Genomic DNA, 17,322 nt, shown 5'->3' with positions numbered 1-17,322 from the left:
CCTGGCGCAGTCACCCTGACTTCCCCACTTTTGCTTGGGACAAGCTTCCCAAGTGCTGCAGGCTGAAATGCTGAGCTTGTTTGGATGCCCTGTGACATGTATCCTGTGTTTCCAGTTATTAAGTGATACTATCTGGCACATGACTGTTTCTGAACCAGAGAATTGCTCCAGTGCTTGAGGGTTCAAAAGAGTCTATGCACACAGTGAAAAAATATCCGAATTTAAGTAGCTGAGCATATAGCTAAAAACATTAAGCACAAAACCATATGCTAACATTCAAATTGGTATTGGCAGCAGTGTAGCTGCTTGTCAAAAGATAAAGATCATATCCTCCAAATGGATTCACTTTGGCCTCAGTTTAGCAAAAGCGCCCAATGCTGCAGCTACAGTCAATACAGCACAATGACATGATTTCCATTGACAACTTCCTTCTCTCCATCCCCACCTCTACCAAAGTGATTTAACTGAAAAACCAAGACCAACAGATAAAAAAATGAGAAATCTTTAAGAAAAGGACTAGGAAAGTTAACAGAATAGCCTTCATAGAGCAAATACTGTAAGCGTTTCCTCTTTTAACCTCATCCTATTGGATCAAACAAACATTTGTGGGACAAAAATTTTCTCTTCTTCACCTTAAAGGTTTACATCCCTTAAAAATAGTTTAATGTCCACCAGCTACTAGGATACCTCCTGACACGTTCTTCATTGTATTTTTCTGACTTTAACAGTCTTTCACATTATTCAGGAAGTTAGTGTCTTCAGCACAGAAGACAGGAGTTCTAGCATCTTGTTTTAAGAAAAAAGTAATTTGCATCTTCATAGCATTATTCAAGAAGCCAGCCTCTTCACAAACTACATGGCTATGAAATTACTGTTCTCTTAATTACAGCTGTTGGGACTCTGGGCTTCTGTGTGGGTTTTTCTATTGATTCATTGTCTGATATTTACTACAGTAATTTCCCTCATTTTTTTTCCCATCTGCATGAAAATACACCTCCCTGACATTTTATTTTGCTGTTGTGTTTTTTTACTGCTTGTAAAATCAATCCAGGGTCTTAGATGGAATCTGTTGGGATCATGATAGCCAATGTTCCTTTTCTAAGCTCTTGGATTGCTGGAAGACTTACTGAGTCACCCTCTTCCACTGGGTGGTGCAAAGAAAACATATCAAACTTAATTCTTATAATTTCAGGATTATTCATGTTAGTCGCCCCTTTTGTTTAAAAAACGAAACAAACGAACCAACCAAACAAAATGAACTGTATATGTTGTGTCTTTCCAGCTGGATGATTTAATTCATAACATTATGCTAAAGAGGGCACCTGACCTGAATAAGGACTTTTATTCAAGTATAATTTTGAAATGAACACATATTATGCTCAGCATTTCATATACTTCTCCTTACATCTCTCTTTGGGATCCAGAGTGGAATTACAATAGTTTTAATCAGAAGAGACTGAAAGTGCTATTGATGGTGTGTTCTGGTTTTGTTGTATTTGATGTCATCATCAGCCAATGGACTGAAAAAACAGCTGTATAAACTCAATGCTGTATGAAGGATACCAAATGCTTTCAGAACAGTGAACTCCTTTTTAAATTCAGGTGGGTTGTATACAAAAATTGCTAAAAATTTTGGGCTAGTTTTCCATTTTTTATTACCTTTGCCCACTAACATAAAGGACAACAAAGCAGTTTCGTATTCCACAGCAGATGTTCCCTTGCAGATGACTTGTTTTCTTACATTTTATTACTGATAGAGAAGGTGGAAGCGATGTTGTAATGCTATTAGTTAAAAGCTCGTAAGCATCCCTTCTGGAAAGACCCTGTGGAGTTTAACAGGCAAGAAATCAATACAGAAGTATTTTATCAGGAAGAAGCAATCTACTGAAATTGATAGAGGATTATCTCTTGTGTTATTTCTTAATGGATCTTAGTGAGCTCTGCAGCACAGATATTTCTTCCATTATTTTATATAAAAAAATTATAACTATTGTGATTTAAATTCATACATTAGCTTACAAAATCATGTAAACTGAGATCAGAACCATACAAACTATAAATTATATGTGGCTTCCTCATTTGACATCATTATTTTTCTTAATTTTTCATTTTAGCCATTATATTTATATGCATAATGACAATGCTCAGTACAGGCATTGTTTTATCTTCTCACAGTGCTATATAATTAATTTAAACCAAAAGTACCCTCTGGAAATAGGTAATGTGACCTCCTGTTATAGACATATGGAAACTGAAGAGAGAGGGGTTAAATGAACCAGCTGAAACTGTCAGAAAATGTCAGTACCAGGAAGAGAAGTCAGACATACTTCAGTTCTACTCTAGATTTAACCTCTATAGTAACAGCAAAGTCCAGAGGGGTGGCAAAAGGCAAAACAACTCAAATATTAGCTCTAAGTGGAGTGGAAGTATATGGGATATCCTTTGTGACCTTTACATGGGTTAGCTGATTTTTGCTGCTTATAATGTTTTAGAACATCTTTTCCAATATAAAGGGAAGGTAAAAACCCCTAGTCCTAGCCATTTGATACAATCAATACAAAAGAATAAACATGCACTAGAAGTGGGTACTAACAATGCCCCATGAGAAGCTACATCTGGAAAAGCATTTCAGTTGTCCCATATTCCTTCTCTCTTCCCTTTTCTGTGGTATGTCTCTCTTGCTTATTGGTAGCCTGCCCTTGCTAAAAATCCTCCAAAACCAGCATGCAGCTACGGGCACTGACTAGTGCTTTAATACGGTTCTATGTGCATTGTTCATTTCAGCTGATGATTTTTGTTCACATTAGTATGATAAAGTTTATTGAATCATCATTTCAAAATTCCAGCTCCCTGTTTGCCAGGGAGAAGCAATTTTTTATAGGGATAAGTAAAAACATCATTATTATTTTTAGTTGCCATCCTCAGCATGAGAAGGGTGGACAAGATGTTTTTTTTTTTATAAAGGGCTGGTAACATTTAATGAAAATTCTGCAAAGTTGTTATTGTGCTGTCCAGGCTGACAATAGCAAAGTGCACTTCTGTTCTGTGGGACAGTTCCTGGTATCATTTCATGTGTTCTGTTGTGGGTGAAGCCATGTCATTTTCTGAAATGCATGAATGCTGATGGTTTAGGGATACATAATATTCTTAAACTCTACCTCGCCTTTAACCTGAAAACAAGCGCTATTTCCCTGTGTGGTTTTCCTTGCGGAAGTTTAATGCGTGCCTGCTGAGGCGCCGGGGTTTCCATGGCAACGAGAGGTTTGCAGAGTATTCTAGAAACTCCACGAGTTAAAATTAGCTTAGACGCTCATGCATGGATGATGAGGGCCCGGGGCTGTGTGAGTTTGTGCAAACTGTTTTTGTGAAATCTAGTGGAGGATGTTACAACCCAAACCCGACATCCTGTATGTATCAATGGATACAGACACAGTGGATCTGGAGTGAATACAGAGAGTGGACAGACTTTGGGCATCTAAGAGAACTGGAGTGGCATTTAAAATAGATTTTAAATTAAAATGTAATTTTTAAACACAATAGAGAATGAGGAAAAATTTGTTCTGATTAATTATGGTTAATTGAAGTTAAATGGCTCACGAGCTTTCTTGTTTTCGTTAAGTTAAATTGTTCTTAGAGTCATTCCAGTTTATTTCTGACTATCTTTTCCTTGCCTGGATGCTGTTCTCACCCATGTTGTGGACTGACTCACTCCATAGCTGCAAAACTATAAATTTAAGAGAGACCCTGAACGGGGCATAGATTTGTGTCCCCCAGAGGGACAGCAGTAAAGCAGGAGACTTGAGATAACATTTCTGTTTTAATGAATCCCCCTTATAACATTGTGGGATCTGTGGGAATTGGAGTAACACTGTAGCTAACTTGTTTCATCTGTGTCTGCGCTTATGTACCAATAAAGAGGAGTATTTAAAGGTAGCACAACTGTGAAACTCTACTAGAATAATTTCTACAATATTTATGTGCCTTTGTCTTATGATGGGTTGTGCAGCCTAACAGAGGACAGTTTCATATTGTGTAGACATTGTATCCTGTGGAAAACAGAGACAGTATATTTAGGTGTTTCTTTGGAACAGTTCAGGAGATGTAGAAATAATTTACAAGGCATAATCTTACTTCTACTGTGGTCAGAAAGAGACTCAGATATAAGCAAAGCTCTTGTGTTTTGTCCAGTCAGTGCTTTAGGAGATTAAAACTTACAGAATTAGTTATGTGTGGTTGCCTGCTTTTTATCTGAACTATATTTTTTAAAATTATTTTTTATTTTATTACAATTTCAAAAGAGTATGGGATAAGTCATCCTTTCTGTTAATGAAAATGCTCTTTCACAGCTAATTGATTGAAAATGCTGACATTATTGCAGAGGAGGAGATCCGTGAAATGCTGGGAGGAAAGATGTTTTTCATCCTGATCTTATTATTCTGATAATTTTGATAAAGCACGAATTCCAACAAAGTTAAGTTCTCTTAAGATTTATTTTTTCCTGCTGCTGTGATGACTTCTGCATTGCTTCAAAAATATGTTCAGGGAACACTAGGGTTATACAACCAACAACAAAGCCACCTAGACTTAAGAGTACATTGTCAATATGGATGCCTTCTTCTGTGGCTGGATATTAAAAAGTTTCTGCAGTCGCAGGCTTATTCTCTGCTTCCTCTCAACCCCACAAAAGAGCCCAACATGTTATTGTCAAGAGAACAAATTGCAGCAAAAATTGTATCAGACTCACAAACAGCTATGCACTGGAAAACAAAACCATGTTAAGACTCAGGAGGAAAAAGATGCAAATAAGATGGGAAGGCAGCCATTAGTCTAATCAGTGGTGCATTCACCTGCATACACTGTCCTACACAGTCCATCTACTTCAGAGAGACTGTGCCTTATATAAGCTCAGAACAGAAGGAGCAACATCTCTCTCCATTGAATGGAGACTGAAAATACCAGCACTGCATATTTTAGCAAGAAGATAAGGGTACATGATAAAAAAATATTTTAAAAGCACATGTAAAAGGGAGGTATGTCAGGACTTCTCTTGTTGTAACACAGTGAAAGAACAAGACAATTTGCTATTTGATTTCCAGCTTTCCAGCCCACTGAAGGGGAAGCTGCATTACTGGAGTCACTGTCCAACTTCTTATTCCCAGCCTGTAGTTTTCTCACGCTCTGCTGCGGGTGATAAGGAATTGTAAGCAGAAAGACACCTGAAAATAGCTCATTGCCAGCAGAAGTAGGTAGAGTTTTCCATGCTCTTAAAGTTATAAATGAGCTAGGATAAAACCTCCTGTAGAAACAGGAGGAAACTGTGTATCAATCCTGACCAAACCTCCATCTGCTCCATTAGCTCTTCAGGATCACGCAGCTACACACTGACATGCTGTTTCTATATCTTAAATAGAAATGTATAGTGTTTTCTTTGATCTTATTACTTATTCAGCATATGGCATATGGAAATACAGAATGCTGTTTATTAGAAAGAACTAGAAGGAGCCGCAGCAAGAAGCTGCATGTTACGTTGAGTTGTTTGAGAAACAGTAGTTATTGCAGAAAATATGTGATTGTATTAGCTGTGCACTCGTGCAGTATTTTTCCAATTTTAAGTGTTCATTCTAAAAAAAGATTGCTTTTGCGTGAAGTGTTATTTTCAGCAAGCTGTAACTTGGCCAGATCTAAACTGATTTTCATCAACACATTCATATACCTTTCCTCTTTTAGGGCTATTTTGCTAAAAATCAATTTTCTAGCCAAGCAATTGCAGAACTGCAGCTATTTAAAAGCATACATATGTACTCATATACATATATATATATGTTTCTTTACTCAGTCAAGATCAAAAATTGCTTTATCTTCAGCTACAGTAACTTCGGTCCAACAGGTAAAAATTTCTGGAAGGAATATCTGTTAAAAGATGAGAGTGGAAATGCTCCAGCATCTGTCTGAAAATGTTTACAGCTACAATGCTACTAGTCAAAATGAAGAAAAGCACAATTGGCCATTTTTTCCCAAATACAGGTTTTTAAAACAATAAACAGCAAATTGTCTTGTGAATACTACCCTATAAGAGGCCTAACTATTAGAGTTACAATTAATGACCCCTTCACTAGTTGTATTAGGGGTTCAGAATGTTATAGACATTGAAATGTGAACATCCTATGCAAACCACATCAGCTGCTATTTTAGAACATTTTACTTGAAACAGTTTGCTTGCTTTGGCAAAGAAAGCCCATGAGGATATTTTCCTTGCGTATACAGGAAACAAACGACAGACTAAATCTTAACAATTAGTACAATTAAATCTTTATCTGAATGGGTGGTCTGAGGAGTATGCAAACTATACAGCTTCAAGGGAGTCATAAAGCAACTGCTCTCTACATTAATAATAATAACGACTGAAGATGAAATAGGATGTGACCTATAGCAAGGAAAACGTGTGACATAGGGAAAGTTTCCATGGGAACACCATAAAAAATTCTAAAATACCTCCATGTTCAATGAGAAAAAAATTGGCCAGACATAAGCTTATCTCCCAGTGGAGCACCTTTGTCAGTTAATGGGCTCCACTGAGTAGGTGCTGCCCAAACCCTGTTAGTATCACTGTCTATGTTCTGCCTGGTTGTCTCCTGTCTGTGTCTTTTCTCTAGCAGCTCTTACAGCGTCTGCTGTGCAGGCAGCAGATACAGCACACACAGACCAGGCAGGCACACTGAAACAGTCCATTACTTATTTACGGGGCTTTCATATCCAATGTCAATCATCTGTTTTGAGATATATGTTCCTGGGGCAGATTTCAGCTGCGTTTACATCTTTGAAAATCAGGACTACTTCTATTGGTTTCTATTGACATTGTGGGGACTAACCTGGGAACAGAAAAAGAAAGAGCAGTAGTAAAATGTCTAGCTGTATTCTTTGAAATTAATAAATCTGTACAAATGTTGTAAACTGGATTGGTTTTGCCAGAAACTGTTATTGATTCACAAAGCAACTGCAGCTGAAACAGTGCAAAGACTCTACATACATATTTTCCTGACTGGGCTCAAGTGCTTTATGCTGTCTTCCTCTCATGCTTGTTGACTTTTATACTCTGGGTGGTTTTCTGCTCCTTCCCATGGTTTCCAGGCTGTTCACCTGGGTCTCCTTCTACCTGCTAGCTATTCTTTCAATCTTTCTTGGCCTCCCTCAGAGCCTCACTTTGGTCCCCATTGTTTTGTAGGCAACTCATGTAGGCAACTCATGGACATCAGTGTACTGCCCAAGATGCACTTCTGAGACACTGACCTTAAAATATAAAGAGAAGAAGTCTCCATTACAGTCTGGGTAGCACACAGAGTATGTACTCTTTCCACAGCTCCATCCCCTAGCAGGAATCCCATCCTAGGGATCATCTTCATTTCTGTCTCTCTTACCTCTCTCATATTTGTGTTCTGACAAAAAAAAAAAAAAATAATAAAAAAAAGGTTTTTTTCTCTAGAATAAAATGTTGTTCTTGTAGTTTGTTTGTTTGTTTGTTTCTAATCTAACATCTCCTGATCTGACCATTCTTGTGATACTGCTGTTTCAATCTCTTTGTCTTTTTGATAGTAAAATTTACCCTGCTCATGACCATCTGTCCCAGATGCTGAAGCTGCATGTTTTGCTTTGAGAACACCAGCCCCTTTTGGAGTTACTTCCCATGGCTGCTTGTTGAACTGCACATCAAGTTAAATCTCCTTCTTTTCCAGGCTTTAAACACCAAAACCACTGCAAACTCTCATGAGATATCACATAATAAAATGAGGTGATATAACCAGAGCTGAAGTCCCTCCTAGACAAGCTGTTCTCTGTGGGCAGGGTAGTTTCCTTTGCATGTTACAATTGTCATTTAGATTTTGGCACCAAGTGTTTCAGGAAGATTTGGTGACTCTGGATATATCAGCTGAAAATCTGAAGGTACTAATGGGGCCATACTGTTACTGCCTGGCCTCTCCCCACCCTGTCTTAGCCCAGGACCCCATGTCAGACTACTGGGGCCATTGGTCCCTGCCTGAGTGATGCTCCAGCAGGGCCAGACCCTGCTCTGCTGCCATGCGCGATCCCCAGGACACTTTCAGCCCTCACTACTCCAGTCAGACTCCTTTGAAGGCCATGCTTCCTAAACAGTCTCAAGTGGCTGGCCTCTCCAAATCAGATCTTTTAAGTTGTAAACCATTAAACACTCAGCATCATCAATCTTCTTCTTCTTTTTTAATCTTAGCCTTTGGGAATAAGAGTCACATTTTATGTGGTTTCTACAAAGCACTTAGCTTAAATGATAAGTGTAAAATTTGTTCTAGCCCTGAGTGTTTAAAGAATAAGAGAAGATATGACTTTCCTCATTTCTGCTGGTACAGAGATGGTCAGATTCCCTGAAGGAAGCACACTGCTCTCTGGAGACCATAGTCCTCCCATCTGCATCTGGCAATCAGTGCTCTGAGCTCAGCACTGTAGCCCAAGGTCCAGCATTTAACACATAGCAGTTTCATTTCCAGAAGTGTATCCAGAGACATGTAAATCTCAGATCAATCATATAATCTTGAGTGTCCTTTGGAACAACTTTTTCAGAGTGGCTGATAAGGTTGTAAAACGAGTGTCCATTGAATTCGTCTGGCTGTCCAATGTTTTTTGTATGGGTACATGGGTGAAAGATAGAGGTGTACCAGTGCTCAAGGGATTCACATGGTGATAAACCCACTCTGTGCAGTATGAAGACAAACCCATGTCCCCATCTACGTGTCAGCTGTCCACTTTGTCCAGACCTCCAACATCTTTGGTATAAAAGTGACTTTCAGGAAATACTGGGCGAAACTCATATCCATATTAGTCTTGAGTGTGTATTTGCCCACAGAGTAAGGCTCCAAGGCCAAGGCTCCACTGTTTTGCTAAGTTGTCCCATATGTCCTTCCTGTGCTTGTGACATCTACTGTGGGGCTGAAAGCGTGGCCTAGGTCTTTCCCAAAAGAACCTTTGTCATCTTCCTGTAGCAATCAGCAAATCAGGTGAATTTTGTGGTCAGCCTGAGCACAAAGCTGGCACAGCTCATTTAAGTGCCTTGTAGCCCAAAAGACACAGGCAGCAAGCCCCTGTCCCCATAAACAAGCCTAGACCAAGAAAGGGGCTGATCAATGCCTTTGAAACATGCCCTGCTTTTGGACTACTGTGCTTCCCCCTGTCTTCTGTCTTGGTTTCACTGAGATCCAACATAAAAATATGATGACCCTGAAGTACATTTGAAGGTAGTTCTTGTTCTACAGCCGGCCCTAGTTCTCACAGCTGCAGCCCTGTGGATGATTTGATTTCACCCATTCAGTTAAATAACATATTTACCCAGCAACAAATATATTATGGATAACCATTTCAGAATGCTGGGCGTCTTTCAGCTATCAACATGTTATTCCACTGAGTAAGTAATTATGAACCCAGCATCCAAATAACCCTGACATTCAGTACTGAGAGATTATATAAATACTGATAAACAGTTATAATTTAGTGAAGAAAACCTAATTCTAGCTCCTTTTTACTACTTGTAACCACCTGCCAAACGGTAGCATTTGAATGTGCATATAACATGGTATGTACTTATTAATTTTCTTGCCTGCAGCATTTACAGTATTTTCTTGGCCTCTTTGCTATGAAATACAAATTTCTAGCCAAGTTATATTTCCTTCTTCCGAATGTCAGAGAAACCCCTAAATTATTACTGCTCTGGGACATGTGATAATTTACAGACAATTCTACATTTGGCTTCTACCCAGTTTAATATACCTGGTTTAAGAGAACACCCACAAAGAAAAAAAAAAACAGAAACTGCTAAAGCTGCAATTTTTCAACCTGTGTTGAAAAAGGGAAAGATGTGGCTAGTAATGGATTATGCAAGTCAATTCATTCTTTTCTTTAGCTTTTTTACTGCTTTGTAATAGCTGGTTGGATACATTTTTAGAATTAATTCAACAAACAGCATCAGGAAACTAGAGGCTCTCTCTCACCTGACTGATGTGTTCCATCAAGCCCATTTCAGTGTGTTTTCTTTGTTCTACACCAGTTTAAAGTATTTGTACAAAATGTAGCAGAAGATAACTGTCCCAGTGAAATCCCAGAGTACATGCCAAGTTTATGTAATGCCTGAAACTCCCATTATTTTTTTTTTTTTTTTTTAAAGAAATATGGACAGGACTAAACAAAAGATTTAAATGCATGCATAACCAACAATTTAATTTTAGGGTTCTCCTCCTCGAATGGAATCCAGGTCACAGAATTAGCCACCTACAATTCCTATACAGAAAATAGGGAGAGGTAGGCATACCTTAGGGCCTACACCCCCAAATGGGGAACTAACAGGAAATAGGTCTAGGAAGGTGATTAAAATCCTCACCTAGAGCCCAAGTACTTGACTCAAGGCTTCAGGAAGTTTCCTCCCTGCCTCTGGGATCCAGAACATGGAGTCCATCCTGGAGATCAGGTCTTTTCACCTCATCTTTGAAAGAATAATTAGGGCATAACCTTTTCAATCTAACAATCAGCAGGATGGTGGTTACAGCTAATGGTACTGCCACACCTGTTCTCTATGTAATAACAAACCAGGTTGCACGCACATCCAGCATATGTGAGTTCAATCTTCAGTTTCCTCTTCTACCTGTTGGGACTGACTGAAGTCCTGCTGTTCCAGGTGTGCTCCTGGCTCCACCACCTGCAGAGAGCGATGCAAGATTCATCAGGTCAGGAGGACAGCATACAATAAAGGAGCATGAATTAAACATGAGAATTTGGAAGTAAAACCCAAGGGAATGGATCTAGTTTCTGATAAGGCTGGTGGACAGCTGACAGTTCATAGCTCTCCATCCATCCATCCATCCATCCATCCATCCATCCATCCATCCATCCATCCCAGATTGGTCCATGATCACACTCTGGCTGTTGCGGTTGCATTTGGTTTCAGGTGTTTTTTTACAGTTGCTGTAAGAGGATTACTGTGTTGTAATGGGAATGAAATCTCTGCAGAATGCACACTGTTAAGCAAATACACAAATAAGAATACAGATTATCAAAAATATGGGATCACAATGAGGAAGTTAACAAAATGTCTTTATGTGGTTAAAATGTGGATAATCATTGACATGTATATTACTAACTCTACCAAAGATGCAGACAGTGCAGAAAAGACTGAAAGGTCATTTACATCAGATGAATAACAGGCAACATAACACTAGAACAAAAAGCATATTAATATTTGATAGAAGAAAGTGTTCTGATATTTTTGCAGCGAAGTTCTTTCATCCTACAGATGTCTGCCTTGTAGGAAATGTTAGAGTGCTTGAAAACAATAATTTAAAAATCCCATTTCTTTAATATCTCGGCAATATAACTGAAGATAGAAACAGCACTGCTGGCTTTGGCTGTCTTAACAACCTGCATACTACGTAAAAATGGAAAAGGCCAACAATTCTTTCGTCTATGCACACATACATCTGCAATTAATTAAATAATCAATATTAAACAGTATCAATATGTGGTTCAGACTAATTTAATCCATAATGAATAGACAGCATAGTGTGAGAATCTGAGCATCAGTGATTATAAAACTCCACCTGTTGGACAGAAAAGTCAGTTCAGTAGTTGCATTGCCACAGACAGTTTATTTGTGCCCTCATCACACTGGAAAAGGATTTCTCAATTTACGTTATTTCCTTCATATGAAGCTCTGCTTTTCCTGAACGTGTTTATGCTCGTGCAGCAAGTGAAAGACACTGTGCTGATGAAGGCCCATTTATCTGGTAGAATTGTGTATATATATATATATATATATATATATAGAGTAGGACTTTTTCTGTATGAAAATGTTACAAGAAATTGCACGCTCTGTCATTATTATGCCAGGAAAGACTTCTCCAATATAGACTTGAACTCATCCTAAAAAAAAGTTTCCCATCAGTGCATTAAATAGGATTACAGAGGAGGCTTGAAGGCATAGATAGCTTGAAAATAGGAAAGTTCCTAAAAAAAAAGGTATTGAAATTTCACAGAGCTGGAGGACACAGGGTGTCAAATTTGAGTTGCATTACCTTGAAAATAGTGTTCAGTGCCCTGGAGTATTCTTAGCCAATTACATCAAAGCTTCTGCAGTGCTCTGAGAAATGTCCGAGAAATACAGGAGACAGCCTGAGTGACAGCGAGTGTAGAAAAGGTTCTCACTTGTATTTATATGCTGATTGTGGCAAGCAGTGTTGCTGGCACTTCTTTACTCCAGGACTGCTAACTAATTAAGCTTGAATGTTGTAAATAAGCATATTTACAAAGTATGCATGTGAGGCAGTAATTGAATGGTGGAATATATCGTCCAGAGACGCTGAGGGATCTCCATCCTTGGAGATAACCAAAACTTGACAGGTTTCTGGCAGCCTGGGGTTATTCATGCTCTGGGCAGGGAGGGGGACAGAGGACTTCCAGAAATCCCTGCAAATCTGAACTAGTATATGGGTCTCTGTCACACTTCCGGTAAATTCAGTATGCTCCAACCCGAGCAGGGTGTCTCTGTTCTTCAGTCTAGTACATTATTTTTGGAAGATTTGACTCAAGAGAATTCACGCCTAAAATGGTCCTTCAAATATTTATGATAAATCTAAATATTATTAAGGATTCAAACATTATTATCTGTCTCAAATACTGTTCAGAATATAGTACCAGAGTGCTGTTCATACATACCTATGTTTTTCAGATGAGTTTGGGATGAAAGATACTTAATGCTCCTGTAAAGTCCTCTGGCTACCCTAAAAATTGCTGGCGTCATTGAAGCAGCTGCATGCTCACCCTTCCCCACCACCTGGTTTCGACCTTAGCCTGGAAAGACCTTGGTTATGGGAGACAAGGTGGCTCATTTTCCATTAGTTCTTGGTTTTCTTAACAGGCTTCCAGAAGGGAGAGCAATTTTGCGGTGGGATGCTTGCCTGCCACGGGTTGGCCTGTGGCTGGTCATTAACTCATTTCACATGGACTGGCAGACAAGAAGTAGTAACAACTTTTGTTCGGCTCTGGGCAAGGCTTAACTCAGAGCGCTGACCTAGAAGTGCCAGAAGTCCTCTCCCACTGTTAATCCTTTGCGCCGCTGCCTTCCCCTTGAACACGCACCTTTCCCTCTCAAGTGTTTCAAGTATGCTGTAAATCTTTGCAGCAACTGGCTGCTTTCCAGAGTGGCTGCAGCACGCAACGCAGTCCACACAACCCAGGAGAGACCGCAAATTTTGTGAAGAAATGTGTTAGATATTTCAGAGCATTGTAGCTGGGTTATTTTTATTCCCATTCTTTGTGCACATAGGAGACATTCCTATTTGATTTTCATGGTGAGTCACATGACTCTTGCTTTGTCGGCCACAATACCAACCAGATTTCCATGCTCACCTTCCTAACACTTTAGAAGAAGACTTTTTTTTTTTTTAAATTGATGTTGGCTTTACAAAGAAGATGTTTCCTCAAAAAAAAATGATAGTTGTTTCAGATTTCTCAATCCATAATTTATAAGGACATAAATTCTGTCAATTGACAGTAAAGTATTTGGGTTTAGGAAAGCTTATGAACAGAGGTACCACCTCAGCTGTAAGCAAAGGTAAGTAATCTTTAGGTATACCACAATACGTTTTATTCAACCTTACATACAAAAATTTAAATAAAAGAGATAAAAAAAATATAGCTTTTTTTTAGATAATAAGACTTTTTTTCCAGTTCGTTGTACAAGAAACCCACTGGTGGCAAAAAAAACCCCAAGGAATAAAACAATGTTAGTATCAAAGGGTGTCTTGGGCAATCCAACTATAGGATGTACAAAAATACATTAGAAAGCAGCAAAACAAGTTCTGTGACATTTGCAGGAGTGAGTGACTAATTTACACATGACAACAGGAAATATCTAATCATATCTGATGAGATACACTTCAGAGCATTTCATCAGTAACATGGGAGACAGAGAAGCTTATGCCACTAGATAATCAACATGGATTTATTTATAGGCCTGCTACATTCCTTCTTAAGTGAGCTGCAGTAAAACATTTACCAATTTTTTATAAAGCCAATCGTTAAAAAAATAAATCAAGATTATAAACACTTCTGTGCTCAGCCTTTTTTTTCTTCTGTGGTTTTGTTTCTTAAGAAAAGTTCTTCATGTTTTCCAGAAGAAGCATCCCCCAGATACCACTGTAAGCTGTTTTTCTTTTCTGAATTCATGCAGTCTTGCCCTGTGTTGCTCTTAAACTGAGAACTTGATTCTTCACATTCTTGCAGCACAAATAGCTACTCACAGCTATACAAACTAGATAAGTCACTATCAAATCACTTGTTGCTGATAGTGAAAGTCCTTCTCACATTCATTCTCAAGGGCAAGAGCCTGTGGAATGAGGCCCAGAAGATCAGAGTGGTAACAGACACAGGTACAGACGTGTTCATAAATTGTAGCACTGGAAATTTTTCTTGAAGAAACAGAAAAAGCTGCCAACCATGGTAGTGGCTACACCCTGCTGCAGTTGCCCTGGGTTGTCCTAGGGTCTGTGTTCTTGGAGATACTCAGGTCCCAGCCTGGTAAGGCCCTAAGCAACCTGCTCTGATGTACGAGTCTGCTGTGACAGAAAGTTGGACCAGGTGACCCCCACAGGTCTTCTCCACTCTAAATTTTTATTTGTTTCTAGGCTTTTTGGATTCTTATCTAACATCTAGTCTGCGAGGTAATATTTGAGAATCCTCTCCATGCATGAAACAAAAACTTCCATCCCAGTATCCTGCCTTTTGAAAACATTAGGAAACAGCAGAAAGAAACTCCTTTCTCAGACCATGGCTGGCTTTGTTTTCAGGAGTGCTGCCAGGTCCAAGTCCTCTGAAATGTGTTCTGGTATTACAAGGGCAGCCTTCCCTTTCTGAATTTTCAGCATTGCAAGTCTTTTAAGTATTAAGATAAGAAAGCTGGATCAGATCAGACCACAGGTCCATCTGGTGCAGCATACCTTCTCCGGTCAAGGCGTTAACATTGCATGCCTAGAGAAGCCTGTAGGAATAGCACAAGTACATTGGAACATGTGTCACATGTATTTTTCCAGTCTGCAGTGATTTGCAGGCCGAAGACTTTTCAAATTGTAGATGGTCCCTGGTGGATTTTCCCTCCATTAATCTGCCATGTCTCTTTTAGATCCCATACAACATTTAGCATTTGCAATGGTGAATGCTAAAAGTGGTCGAAAGGAATCCCACTGCTCCCCTGCAAGTTGTATGGGGAGCTGTCGTCTGTTGCTTGTTTGGAATCTTGTGGCTTCCAGCTTCAGCTGATAACTTTAGTCCTTGTTCTGCAAGAGAGCAACAACTGCTCTTTATTCACCTCTTCCGTGCTGCTTAGACTTCATTAGATCTCATGTTTTATTTTTTGCTTTTGGTTTCCCACCCTCCCCCCCACCCCGAGTTGAAGAATCCTCATCCATTTGATTGTTTTTCATACTGAAAACAGTACAAATCTTTGATCATCCCTGCTGATCATGGTTTGTTTATATAGCAGCAGTTTGATGGTTTCTGCTTTGTTCACTGTTGTTTTCCTAATTACTTCCAACATGCAGTTTGCTTTTTGCTCACTGCTGAGCACCAAGTTATGTTGTCATAGCTCTTCCTATTACAGCTCACAGATACAACTTTCTAGAACAGTAGGAGCTACCATAATGTTAGGGCTGCTTTTTCATTACCAGTTATTTCCTCTTTATTGATATAGAATTTCACTTATTTTATCAAATGCTTACAAGGTATTTTGAGACCTTCCCAAAACTTTACACACTCCACTTTCATTTTTATTGCTCATGTAACTTCCTGGTATCTGCAGATGCCACCTCATTATTCACACTCCTTCCAGATCTCACTGATGAATATTTTGAACAGCGCAGGCCTTTGTACAAATCTCTGTGGGACTTTGCTAATAAGCCGCCTTCTGCTTTGAAAATGATCATTAAATGTACCCTTTGTTTTCTACTCTGTGGTTGTCATTTTGGCAGCACACTGCTCAGACGCTGCCAACTGTGACGTAGAGGTGGATCCACCGAGAGAAAAGGGAAGGAATGAAGTTAACAAATTTGGGTTGTGTTAGTTTTGTTATGTTGAATGAAGTTCTGACCAGAACACTTTTTGCAACACAGTAGCTTTGCCAAGGTCAATAACCAGGTGTAAGTGGAAGTGCAAAATCAGTACAATGGAAACATAGGCCTTGTTATAAATAATTAAATACTTCCAAATTGTTAGAATTATACTTCACAGTATTTAATTACTGTGTTATTCTTATGTATTGATGCCCTTAATGTTTCTCACAAGAGAGAAAAAACGGATTTTAAATCTTGGCACAGTTCTTTTTATGCAGAACATGCCTTGAAGGTTAAAATATATATTCCAAATGTCATAAATTTTGTGTAAACGCCAGCTTTCTGTGGTTCTGGAACTGGCCCTAGCATCACCTTGTTGAAATGCAGCTTTCATTATAAAACAAACTGCCTGTTTAACTCTCCCCATCCCAGAGCCGTTCATACAGTGCTTGAATAGGCATGAACCTACACAGTGATGCCCTAAGTCTTCAAGAAGCCTGAAATGATTTAGGTGAGAACTGGCGACTGTGGAGACTGCCATTTCAGAAAAAAAATCTGCTACAGAAACCTCATGGTCTTCAACAGCGTGAAATCTAACTTTTTTCCCCAGCCACCACTGAAATCAGAATATAATTTGCGCTTTTGTGGAAATAAGTACAGGGAAGTGAGGGGCTGAGGATGGGGAGCGGGGTGCTGAGCCCAGCTGGGATGGTGGTGGAGTGCTGGTAAAAGCCCACCCTTTAAAATTGTCACTGTCCAAAATAACCATGCACTTACTTATTATATTTTCATGGGCATTTTTACCTGTGAGCTATTGTGGTGCACATACACCTGCGTAAGAGAGGGAAATGTGATCGCATTTAAATCAACAGGTGTTTTGCTACTGGTGTTAACAAGGACATGATTTCTCTCAAACAGAATTTCATGACAGTAAAATAAATTATGCTTGCTACAGCATTAGATAAATACAAATGGAACAAGGTTCCATCAGGTTAACAATTACAAAAGACTCTGGTTTCAAGAATCTAAATTAATTTTCAGATAACATAAATTTGGCTCAAAAAGAATCTGAGTGTATTTAGAAGTATACTATATCTTCCCAGTTCTGTTGGAACATGAAACAACATGTTTTTCACCATCTAAATCATGTACCAGTGAGCTGGGATAACATTTAGACACTGTGCAGTGATAGAAAGAGAAAGCAATATAA

At 39.0% G+C, this 17,322-nt stretch overlaps 1 long non-coding RNA gene across 2 annotated transcripts in view; it reads right to left on the bottom strand.

The window, feature by feature from the left end:
- Positions 1-17,322, bottom strand: part of LOC135578989 (uncharacterized) — a 46,572-nt gene that overhangs the window by 7,925 nt on the left and 21,325 nt on the right. Inside the window, exons 1-2 of one of the 2 annotated variants that reach the window (XR_010471186.1) lie at positions 12,084-12,209; positions 10,617-10,711 (exon numbers count right to left, since the gene is read on the bottom strand). This is a non-coding gene — a long non-coding RNA (uncharacterized LOC135578989). Of the gene's footprint in view, positions 1-10,616; positions 10,712-12,083; positions 12,210-17,322 lie in introns of those variants that run through there. The other variant, XR_010471187.1, reaches the window with a different exon arrangement.

The sequence above is a fragment of the Columba livia genome, chromosome 3, assembly GCF_036013475.1.
Source record: "Columba livia isolate bColLiv1 breed racing homer chromosome 3, bColLiv1.pat.W.v2, whole genome shotgun sequence".
Taxonomy (NCBI): domain Eukaryota; kingdom Metazoa; phylum Chordata; class Aves; order Columbiformes; family Columbidae; genus Columba; species Columba livia.
This window is presented reverse-complemented; position numbering and strand designations above follow the sequence as displayed.